The 12,442-nt window shown below is 44.7% G+C and overlaps 1 pseudogene; it reads left to right on the top strand.

Moving 5' to 3' along the window:
• The first annotated feature begins 354 nt into the window (after positions 1–354).
• LOC136482522 (wheatwin-2-like) lies at positions 355–1,716 on the top strand (annotated as a pseudogene).
• Positions 1,717–12,442: the final 10,726 nt, after the last annotated feature.

Consider the following 12,442-nt stretch of genomic DNA (forward strand, 5'->3'; position numbering starts at 1 on the left):
GCTGCCCCGGTCAATGTTGGCAACTGGCTCGTGGAATTCCGAGGCATATGCCAGTGCCGTTGCTTGTCAAATTCAACTTCGAGGAAGCTAGGTCGTCCATGCATGCATGCATCTAGAACGTAGATTTACATGCAAGACGATTTCAGCACAGTTTTGGCGCAAATTTCGGACGAGAAGAATAGTAGTCAGTAGTGCACTGCTCTCTCGGCACCTGTATCTCTCTCTCTCTCTATATATTTTTTTGGGGGCCATATCTCGCTCGTCGAAGTAAGTAGCTACATATACGTCCTCTGTTATAGCAGCAATTAAGCTAGTATCAAGAATCAGAGCAACCTCAACATCGGCTGCAATTCCATGGCGAGGATGACGACAGTCGGCAAGAATTGAAGCTGGCGCTGGCGGGGGCGCTGCTGTGCGCGGCGGCGGCCATGGCGACGGCGCAGCAGGCGTCCGGCGTGCGCGCCACCTACAACTTCTACAACCCCGCGCAGAACAACTGGGACGTACTGGCCAGCCGCTGTCGTGGCGCAGCAAGTACGGCTGGACCGCCTTCTGCGGGCCGGCTGGCCCCACAGGCCGCGTGCGGGCAGTGTCTCCTGGTAAGATCAGGCATTGATCTAGCTAGTTACCCCTGATGAATTACTGTCGATTGTTACTCATGGATCGATGCTTTTCGCCAGTGTCGGTCCTAGAATATTAATTGCCCTCTGGCGATCTCATCGCAACGGCTACTCTTAACCATGTATAAAATCTTATAATATATGGACGCTAATTTTTCTGGTAAAACGAAAGCAAATTCAATAACATATTTTTAATTTAACATGTCTGATAATTATTGAGGAAGAATGTAGATTAAGCAATATATTTATAGATGTATGATAATTATTGGGGAACAATGTAGATTAAAAAAATAATATATTATTTTTCTTTTCTCACCCAAGATAAATGTTTCTTAGGTAACATTCTAAAATTCTAACACCTAAATTAGAAAAAAAATATGATTATATGGGTACAAAGTACTAAAAGTCTGGAATACTATACAAATAATTAATTTAGATTAAAAATAAAAAGAAAAAAATACCTTGGGCCTAAACAACTGATCGGTGATCACAATTTGTAAGAAGCTAAGAATCAAGATGTCGTCGTCGTGGAACCCTGCCTGATCGTCGTTCTCGTGCGTCGTGTCCGTGTCTCCGGTAGTCTAGCTCTTCGCGGAGGCGCGACTCGCTAGCTCCGCGTGTGTAAGGTGCACGTCGCGAACTCACAATCAGAGTGTGTTGTGTGCAGCGTGACTCCTCACCGCCTATCTACACGAGGGCCGAGGGGAAAGGAAAGTGGAAAGAAATGCCGAGGTTGTCTTTTTGGGCCGCCTGGCTAGTTCTACGTCTCTCTTCTCATTTGTTTGCTAATGCCTAATGGACTATAGAACCTGGGGGTTTGTATACCTGGGCTTGGGCCCCTCCTCCGCTTGGGCCCTCGGCCGTCGCACCTCATGCCCTACCCCTAGGGCTGGCACTGCTTTTTCGCACATGTACACAGGTGACGAACACGGCGCCGGGGGCATCGCTCACGGTGAGGATCGTGGACCAGTGCAGCAACGGCGGGCTGGACCTGGACTACGACACGGCGTTCAAGCCGCTCGACACCGACGACCAGGGCATCAATGCCGGCCACCTCATTGTCAACTACCAGTTCGTCAACTGTGGCGACAACTGATGATTCTATAAGCAAAATGGGCCTAGGCCCATTTACTTTGAATTTTGGTGTTTGATGACTAACACAATCAAATTAGACTAATGAATTTATAAGTAATTGTTTTATAGTTCAATAGGGTGCAAGACGTGACTTGAACGAAGGTGACATGATGATCCCACGATCAACACCATAAGCAAGACCCTAAAAGCATAGGAGAAGACCCAAGATATCAAGCAAAATCCAAGCATGAAGATAGGAACCAAGCCGGACGCAAAATCGCGAAGAAACGAGCTCCACAGAGGTGACCGGACGTGGCCATATGAGGACCAGACGTGTCTGATCAGTTGCTCGGCAACAACAGGCGTCAGCAGCAGTGATCGGACGCTGGGCGAAGTAGTGACCGGACGCACAGATGACACTGTTCTTCATCACGGCAATGTTTTCAGCATGACCGAACGCACCAAGAAGTAGCGTTCGATCATGTCCAGAAAGGTTCCAGAGCGGCGCCAGCGCGACCGGACGCATCCGATCGAGTGAGACCGGACTCGGCCCAGAGTCCGATCAACACGCGCGCTCCAACGGTCGGGACGACCGGACACGTCCGGTCAGGACGACATCAACGTCCGATCAGTAGCAGAAAGTCGGGTTTCGCACCCAACGGCCACTTTATCTATGGGACTTATAAATAGACCCCCAATCGGTCATTTGATGAGTGGAGAGCTAAGGAAACATACCAATGGTGTTGATACACCATTTTAGTAATCTCTACATGCATAGTGCTTAGTGATTCATTAGGTGATTAGCATAGGTGCTTTGCGAAGTACTTAGGTTGATTAGACCACCGCTTATGCGCTTGCTCTACATTTAGGCCTAGTGTTTAGCGAGGTTTACACACCTCTTACCACTCGGTGCTTGCGTGCACCATTGTTATACATAGGAGGGGCTTGTAGTCTTGTGAGATCACACCAACCGTGTTTGTGGTGTGGCCGCCACCGTGTATCAAAGAAAACAAGGCCCGCGGTGGTTCGGCCGAAAGCTTGATAGTGAAGATGGCGGAGAGCGGTCCGGGTGAGGCTTGTCAGAAGGCACACTAGAGACCCACTTGCGCGTGGGGAAGGCCTGGAGCTATCCATGGAGTTACCCGACTGGAAGCTTGGCCCTTGCGAGGGGCTCCAACAAGGACTAGAGGGAAGCTTGCGCACTTCTCGATACATCGGTAAAAATACCGGAGTCGTTGATGGGAGTTTGCATATCTCTACCTTACTCTTTAACTTCCACAGTTATATTGTTTGCATAACTTATTTTGCGGTAGGGATAGCAACACTCTAGCAAAACCGTAGTTGCACATTTAGATAGTTTATCTTTTGCATAGGTTTTGACTAGGTGAAATAAGAGGCCATAGTTTCAAGTAGAATTATAAGTTGCCTAATTCACCCCTCCCCCTCTTAGACGTCACGGTCCCCTGCAAATGGTATCAAAGCCAGTTGGCTCAATTTGGACCTTTGGCTTCATTGTCGTTGAGCTGATGCCATTTAGAGTGGTTGGGATGGATACCTCTAGGCCTCCGTACTTTGACGACACTAACTTTCTCTACTATAAAGCTAGAATGGCTTGTCACCTTGAGGCGGTAGATTTGGGTGTTTGGAGAGTCACTCGTGACGAGATAAAACCCATTAAGAATCTCGATAAACCCACAAAGAGTGAAGAGAAAGAAATTCATTTCAATGCTAGAGCTAAAAATTGCTTGTCTGAATATTTTAGCATGGATGTGTTTAACCAAGTGTTCACTTTAAATACAACACATGAAATCTGGTTAAAACTCCAAGAGCTCCATGACGGCACAACTAATGTCCATGAGCAAAAACATTGTCTAGCCAAACAAAATTATGATTCCTTTAAAATAAATGATTGTGAGCTTGTTCGTGATATGTATTCTCGTTTGAATCTAATTATCAATTAGCTCCATTCAATAGGATTAACAAAGCTAGATGATGCGGACATTGTGAGGAAGATCATCGCCGTGCTACCACAAAAGAAATATGCAAGCATCATCACCATCCTTCACAACATGGAGGACTTGAGCACCATGACCCTGGCCATAGTCATTGGGAAGATAGTGACATTTGAAATGTCATGGAAGATGGGTCAAGAAGAAGCCTCGTCATCAAGCAAAGGCAAAGCTCTCGCATGTAGTGAGAAAAAAGAAGATGAAGGGCAAGCAAGCTGAGACAAGCTCAAGCTCAAGCTCCTCAAGTGAAGATGAAGAAGAAGATGAGGATGATGATGATGATGAATCAAGTGATGATGATCAATCTTCCTCCTCAATCTCCGACCTTGATGAAGAACCAATCAAACTTATCAATAAGGTGGAGAAGATGATCCAAAGGCTCAATGTCAAGGGTGTGTCCATCCAAATTCAAGATTTCGTCTTCACCAATCAAAAAAATGAGCAAAGAAAGAAAGGATGCTATGGATGCGGCGAGTTGGGCACTTTATGGAAGTTTGTCCAAACAAGCCCGCACCCAAGACAAAAAAAGAAGGCGTGCAAGGACAAAGCCCCCACGTCAATAAGGTCATGGGATGATTTTTCAAGTGAAGACGAAGACCATCACAAGAGGCGAGGCCACAAGCACTCATTATCAAGCTCTTCTCGTGTGTGCCTTATGGCACGAGGTAACGAAAGCTCATCCTCTAGTGAGAGTGATAGTGATGATGAAATGACTTCTCTTAATGAACTTGTGCAAGAAAATCTTAAATATGCTAAGGCTTGCACTAGCCAACAAAAGAAGCTAAAAATGTTGCAAAAAAGCTAGATAGTTCACAAGAAACATATAAAACCTTGCTTGAACAATATGAGACATTTTCTAATCTCAATATTGAACTATCTACTAAAATTGAGCAACTTGAGGCTAGTGCAACAACAAATACATGCACAATCAATGATGAGCAACTTGTAAAGAAAAATGAAAAGGGCGCAGAGAGCTCCCGCTCTGTACAGGGTCTGGGGAAGGGTGTTTGTGTCAAGGCTTACCCTCGCATGTGCAATGCGAGGAGACTGCGACTCGAACCCGAGATCTTTCGGTCACAGGCGGTAAGACTCTACCGCTTGCACCAACTTATAAAGAAAAATGAAAAATTAAAAGAAAAGTTAGCTAGCTCATAAGATACTTATAAAAGTTTGCATGCTAAAATGGAAACCATGTGCAAATATTGTGATGAGCTAACTAATAAAGTTACTAATCTTGAAGCCGTCGATACAACCCTCACCAAGGCACCTAAAAGGAAAAGTTATATCTTTGACATGCCTAAAAAGGATGCTTCTACTTCTTGTAATGATTTATGTTTAGACTCACCCTTTTGCAATCAAGTTTGTGTTGAGAAAGTTGTTGTAGATACATGCACACAAGAGGTCGCAATGGAGAATGAGCAACTCAAGCAAGAAGTGGCTCACCTTACTAAGGACTTGACTCAAGTAAAAGGAAAATGGAGGAAGCCCAACATCATCAAGATAACACCATTAAGAGAGTGAAGAAGCTTGATGAAGGACAAACCATGGTTTACTACGTGTGCCATAAGGAAAGCCACAAGTCCTATAAGTGCAAGGTGAAGAATAGGGGAGGAGCTAAGAAGAAAGAGAAAAACAAAAAGGAAACAAGCAAGCTCTCCAACACCAACAACAATAAGGTAGACAAAAAGACCTCCACACCTTATCTCTTAAAGAAGAAGAAAAATGACAAGGTGGTAGCCATCAAGGCGAACAAGCAAGCCAACAATAGGGCCAAACGCATTTGGGTGCCAAAGGAGATCATTTCCAACATGAAGAGCACCAAGAAGGTTTGGATCCCAAACAGGAAGTGAGAAGTCCGTTGGACTTCGGGGAATTTGGAGACTTGGTATAGTTTTGGGTGCATTTCATAGGGTGCATCACATTGGATCATGTCAATTGCCAAGTGGGTTAGTGAACACTATGGACCCAAATTCCCCTCCCCATGTTAGGTAACTAGATTTAATTTCTTGCAATTTCAATTAGCATCTAGTCCCTTTTCATGCCTAGGTATGCATTTGCATGTTTAATCTTTTGTCTTGCATACACTAGGTATATCTTATGGTAGGCTTGCTCGGTTTCACTCTTAACCCTTGGAGCAAACCTACATGGTTTAAATTGTTTAGGAGCACGGTACATAGCTTATTTTATAATTCTTCATCTAATATGTGCCAAAGTCCAAATTATAGAAAATTTCTCCCGAATATCACTTTCAAAAATGATTCTCACATTCATGTGATGTCATCTTTCAAGTGGTATTTTTTATTCTAAAATCAATGTGTATGTCTCCTACAAGTATTCCATACTTGTGTGCACAAATTTAGGAAGATGTTACTCTACAAGTTGGATGCTTTGAGACTAACACCTTTGCAAGCTTATCATATGTGTAGTAGTCTCATTGCAAGGAAAATAGAATCCCCGGAGTTAAGCATCATACTTCAAATATCCACCACCTATTGCAAGTGGTATAAATCAAATTGATTTCCACATGTGTTATTTCTAAACCGATATCATCATATTGATTTCACTTTGGTATTTATATACTTTCCCCATGCATTATATAGATGAAACTCCCTTGAGCATTAATTTACCAATTATGCATAAACTACATTCTCCATCATATGTATGCATATGTTTAGGGAAGCTTAGTATATGTAATGTAAGAGTCAAATTTTGTGACATATTCCACTCCACATACAAAGGATCACAAAGTTGATCCTCCCTTGTGCTACTAATGTCTTCCTTTTCGGTGATTGATTTCAAAGGGGGAGAATTTGTAGGACCAAAAGCAAGCCCGATCATAATAATTTACAAGTGGTAATGGTCCGAGAAAGGGAGGATAGTGGATTATGGAGTTAGGGGAAGGCTTAAATCCATAATGCCACATGGGGACATTTGGAAGTGCAAGATAAGTTTCTAAAGATGTTTACATGTGCTATCTTTTAGCATCATATAACCTTGCCCTTTGCATTGCATCCTAGCAAGTAAATAGTTTTTAAATTCCAAAAATTTTATTATTTGCTTGCTTTGGTCGTGTTGTCATCAATCATCAAAAAGGGAGAGAGATTGTAAGAAAAATGGACCCAGGCTCATTTACTTTGGATTTTAGTGTTTGAAGACCAACACAACCAAATTAGACTAATAAATTTGCAAGTAATTGTTTTGTAGTTCAACAGGGTGCAAGATGTGACTTGGACGAAGGCGACATGATGATCCCACGATCAACACCACAAGCAAGACCCTAGAAGCACAAGAGAAGACCCAAGATATCAAGCAAAGTCCAAGCATGAAGATAGGAACCAAACCGGACGCAAGATCGTGAAGAAACGAGCTCCACAGAGGTGACCGGACGCAGCCCTATGAGGACCGGCGCGTCCGATCAGTTGCTCGGCAACAGTAGGCGTCAGCAGCGGTGACCGGACGCTGAGCGAAGTAATGACCGGATGCACAGATGACACTGTTCTTCATCACGACAATGTTTTCAATGTGACCGGACACAATGGCAGGATGACCGGACGCACCAAGAAGTAGCGTCCGATCATGTCCAGAAAGGTTCCAGAGCGGCATGTCCGATCGACAGAGACCGGACTCGGCCCAGAGTCCGATCAACACGCGCGCTCCAACAGTCGGGACGACCGGATGCGTCCGGTCAGTAGCAGAAAACTGGGTTTTGCCCCCAACGGCTATTTTCTCTATGGGGCTTATAAATAGACCCCTAACCATCTATTTGATGAGTGGAGAGCTGAGAAAACATATCAAGGGTGTTGATACAATATTTTAGTGATCTCCACTTGCATAGTGCTTAGTGATTCATTAGGTGATTAGTGTAGGTGCTTTGCGAAGTGCTTAGGTTGATTAGACCACCGCTTATGCGCTTGCTCTAGGTTTAGTCCTAGTGTTTAGTGTGGATTGCACACCTCTTATCATTCGGTGCTTGCGCGTACTATTGTTGTACATCGGAGGGGCTTGTAGTCTTGTGAGATCACACCAACTGTGTTTGTGCTGTGGCCGCCACCCTTGTACCGAAGGGAACAAAGCCCGTGGCGGTTCGGCCGGAAGCTTGATAGTGAAGACGGCGGGGAGCGGTCCAGGAGAGGCTTGCCAGAAGGCACACCGGAGACCCACTTGCGCGTGGGGAAGGCCCGGAGCTATCCACGGAGTTACCCGACCAGGAGCTTAGCCCTTGCGAGGGGCTCCATCGAGGACTAGGGAGAAGCTTGCACGCTTCTCGATACCTCGGTAAAAATACTAGGATCGTCGACGGGAGTTTACATATCTCTACCGTACTCTTTAGCTTCCACAGTTACATTGTTTGCATAACTCCTTTTGCGGTAAGGATAACAACACACTAGCAAAACTGTAGTTGCACATTTAGATAGTGTATTTTTTGCATATGTTTTGACTAGGTGAAATAAGAGGCTATAGTTTCAAGTAGAATTTTAAGTTGCCTAATTCAATCCCCTTCTCTTAGACGTCACGGTCCCCTACACTTTCTTCACTCGTATATACTGCTAGTAGGATATTCTTCCAAAAATTATATGTATGTGATCCCACAAGTACGAGTCAATAAGTGGGCTTAGACGTCACGCCCTACAGATTCTTCACTCGTATATACTGCTAGTAGCATATTCTTCCCAGAATTATATGTATGTGATCCCACACGTACGAGCCAATAAGTGGGCGTCTAATCGCAAGCATTGCTATTGCATCATGTGTGTCTGAGTTGTGTAATGTGTAATTGCAAAAAAAAAAAAAACGAGTTGCATATATACCCATATAACATATACGCCAAGTGGAATAAACTGAATTACGTGAGTCCTCGACTACTCGTACGTGTCCGGTCATGTCTCAAGAAATGCAGAACACCTAAAGGTGAATGCATGGACTGTTCCATATCTTCGGTGGATTCTATGACGGTTCTCACGCTGGACGGCTGGAGCCCCCTCCGGTGCATATATATAAAATTAAGCAGACTTTTCCAATTTAAATCTCTTGAGTTTGGATTTAGGTTTCATCCATCTAATTTGGGTGTTTGATCTGAGCTACCAAGTGCTAATTTTCACAACTGTGCATCCTCATTATACTTATTAGGTCAAGTTACCTATTCATACCACTCTTTATAGTACCACAAACGAGAAAATTAGAATATAAACTATTCTAATTGTCCGTCAACGCCAAACAACACTTTAAACTAGCTTGTCCTTAGCTTTCACGCATATCCTTTAGAAACGGATTGAAATCCATCATTAGGGGCATAAAACCATAAGAGCCTAATCAATATTCATCATTGTAACCTAAGTAATGTCGCTGCAAAACAAGTGCTGGTGATAATAATTGTGTTGCCATAAATTTTAAAACCATATTAAGGGTCTACATGCTTTCAATATAATTTCAAAACAAAAGAAATGGTTAACTTGAGAGCTAAGCATCCATCTAAAACTTCACCATCATCCACTCCGCCACTATTGGCTAGATGAAATCCCAACTTGGTGACCACTATAGATTATGCTTCCTTCCTGCCAGTAGGTCACTCTACAAATAGCTTCAACGCCGCCGAGCTTCAACTCCACACCCACTACTGGAGACGGCCTCTTTGCCGAGAGCCTGAGGCCCTCGGCAAAGGCCCATTAACCCTCGGCAAAGGCTTTGCCGAGGGCGGCCCTCAGCAAATAGCTCTCGGGGAATTTTGAGTCGGCGAAGAGGGTCTTTGCCGAGGGCCCTTTATCGGGCACTCGGCAAAGCCTTTGCCGAGGGCTGGAGCGGCACTCGGCAAAGAAAAGCAGCCGTCACGGCGCCGGCGCCTGGGACGGAGTCTTTGCTGAGGGCCGTCTCCGGGGGCCCTCGGCAAAGAATTATTCTTTTTTTTGAAAAATCTTTGCCGAGGGCTTCCCCGCAGGCCCTCGGCAAAGAAATTTTATTTTATTTTTTTAAAAAAAAGACTTTGCCGAGAGCCTCCAACCATGGCCCTCGGCAAAGAATTGTTGCAGATTTTTTTTAATCTTTGCCGAGGGCAATGGGACGGCCCTCGGCAAAGGACCCTTCTTTGCCGAGGGCCTTGGTCATTGCCCTCGGCAAAGAGGCAGAATTTTTTTTTGTTTTTTGCATTCCATCGACACAAGCATTTCGTATATATACATATATATATCAACCATCACATATATATATCACACAAAACCTATTTTCTCACAATATATCACAACCATAATTGTGAACCACAAATCACAATATATTACAACGACAAGTCACATGTTCATCATCATTCACATGTTTATTACGACAAGTTCATGAAATCTAAGCACAAGTCAGAACCATAAACCACAAATATTACAATAAAGTCCAACTACATCACCTAGCACTAGTCCTCTCAAGGTAGCCTATGAGACGGTAGTGAAGGAAAGGTGGGATCAGCCGGTGACGCACTACCGGGATGATTGGAACCCGTGGACGGAGGCTGCACAAAGGAGCAGAGATTGCATGTGTGAGTAATCCGGGAAAACAGTTTTGAAACTTAGAGATTGCATCTAGTAATCTAGGAATACAAAAAGATTAGACTCAATTGGAAATTTCGGCAGCACCTCCCCTGCACGGGGAGGTTTCCAAAACCTGCAAGAAACAATGGCACGAACGCCGATATCCACAACGGCACGAACGCCGACATCCACAATGGCACGAAGGCCGACATACATGCAAAGCACAAGCGAAAAGTGAACTTTCATACTTACAGGAGTAGCTGCAGGAGTAGGAGGTGGAGGAGCTGAAAACTGCACAGGTACACCCGATGCTTGCCCAAGACTTTGCATGATCACCATCATCTCCGCCATCTGCTTCTGCGTGGCCTCGAACGCGACCTGCTGGGCCTGCAGCTGTGCGGTCAGTTCCGTGTTCTGCTCTTGACTTTGCCTTTTTGTTTCTTCCAGCTCGGCCTGCAATATTTCACTCCAATGTATCAGTAATGCAAATCTAATTTAGGTGTGTAAATATCAACGTACGACGAGTAAAACAGGAATTACCTGGAGTGCCTGGACCTACTGCAGTGCTGGAGAAGGTCGTGAGCATATGGGCTGGCTGGAGCTCGTGCTCCGTGCTCGGATAGCGTCGAGGGAGGGAACAGTGGTGGTGTCGATGGCGCCATCTGCAATCCACAGCCGCCCGTGCTTCTTGCCTCCTCCGAGCCTCATGATCGTCTTTGCATCAATGGGCTTAGTGCGCACATTATAATCTTCCCCATAGATCTCCCTTACCGAGGACGTGTACTCTTGGACTTTTGTGTACACGTTCGGGTCGGAGTACACCTGGGGCGGGGTAGCCGGGTCGAAGGAGACAGAGGACGACGCCCTGCTCATGCGGGACATAGCCCACGCAGAGAACTCCGAGACCTCCTCGCCCGGGTGCGCAGCCTCCTGCGAGAAAGACGGGAAGATGGTGAGGAATCAAGCAGAATTGAGCATCAAAATAAATGAAAGAAATCACTTACATATGCTTGTTTGTATCCAGGGAGGCTGCGGCTGCCTTGATGGTGAGTTGGACCTTGCCTCATCAGACGCTGTTCTCGCTGCCTCTCGTGCGTGTCAACAAAGTCCTGTGATAACCACTTGTCCACATGACATGTGGAGATGTCTGGGTTTTAGAAATCCGACGTCACAACTTGCTCTAAACCTTCTCAAATTTTTACCACAGCCACATGTGAAGATGTCTGGGTTTTAGGCATCCGACGTCACAACTTGCTCGAAACCTTCTCAAATTTTTACCACAGCCTACACATGCGATAACATGACGCCTCGACAAGTTTCATGATTTTCGGACTTCGTATGGATTTTATATAATTTAAAAACACTTTTCCGATAAGTTCCTCGTCATGTTACGTGAAGAAGATGCCCGAAATTTGATGCGAGTTCATGGATAGGGACTGAACATACACCAAATACCATGAATAACATTTTTCGAATCACTAAATTGCATTATTCCATCCACCTGCAGTTCAAATTTGAAATATTCGAAAAAAATCAACGAAAAGAAATAAATTAGGGAAATATATCAAAAAAAGTCAAATTTGGCCCAAATTTTAAAATTAAGATTTAAATAATGTATTATAGCACCACAAAAAAACTGGGTTCAAAAAACCAAAAAAAAAACTCTTTGCCGAGGGTCTAGCTTGGCCCTCGGCAAAGGGGTCTTTGCCGAGGGCCTAGCCAATGACCCTCAGCAAAGAATATTTAAAAAAAATAAAAAATCTTTGCCGAGGGCCTGGCCAATGGCCCTCGGCAAAGAATATTTAAAAATAAAAAATAAAAAATCTTTGCCAAGTGCCTGACGGCGGGCACTCGGCAAAGACTGACGCCAGTGACCGCCGTGACCCATCCGGCCATATTTGCCGAGGGCCAAAGATTTATTTTACCGAGGGCCGTTTGTTTGCCGAGGGCCTAGCTTTGCCGAGGCCTCCTAGGGCTGGCCCTCGGCAAAGACCCCTTTGCCGAGTGTCCGAGATCTAGCCATCGGCAAACCCAGAAACCCTCGGCAAAGAGGCCGTCTCCAGTAGTGATCATCACTGGTTTGACTCCCGTACTTTCTATGGCAACCATAGTTTATCTAAGATTACAGGTGTGGCGATGTTTGGCAGCGGACCAAACAAACCATAAATCCTAGAGGAATTGGAATTGCATAGAACTTACAATCTTATAGGAGAGTTTAAAATGCATAAAAGTT

This window comes from Miscanthus floridulus, chromosome 9, assembly GCF_019320115.1.
Source record: "Miscanthus floridulus cultivar M001 chromosome 9, ASM1932011v1, whole genome shotgun sequence".
Lineage (NCBI taxonomy): Eukaryota > Viridiplantae > Streptophyta > Magnoliopsida > Poales > Poaceae > Miscanthus > Miscanthus floridulus.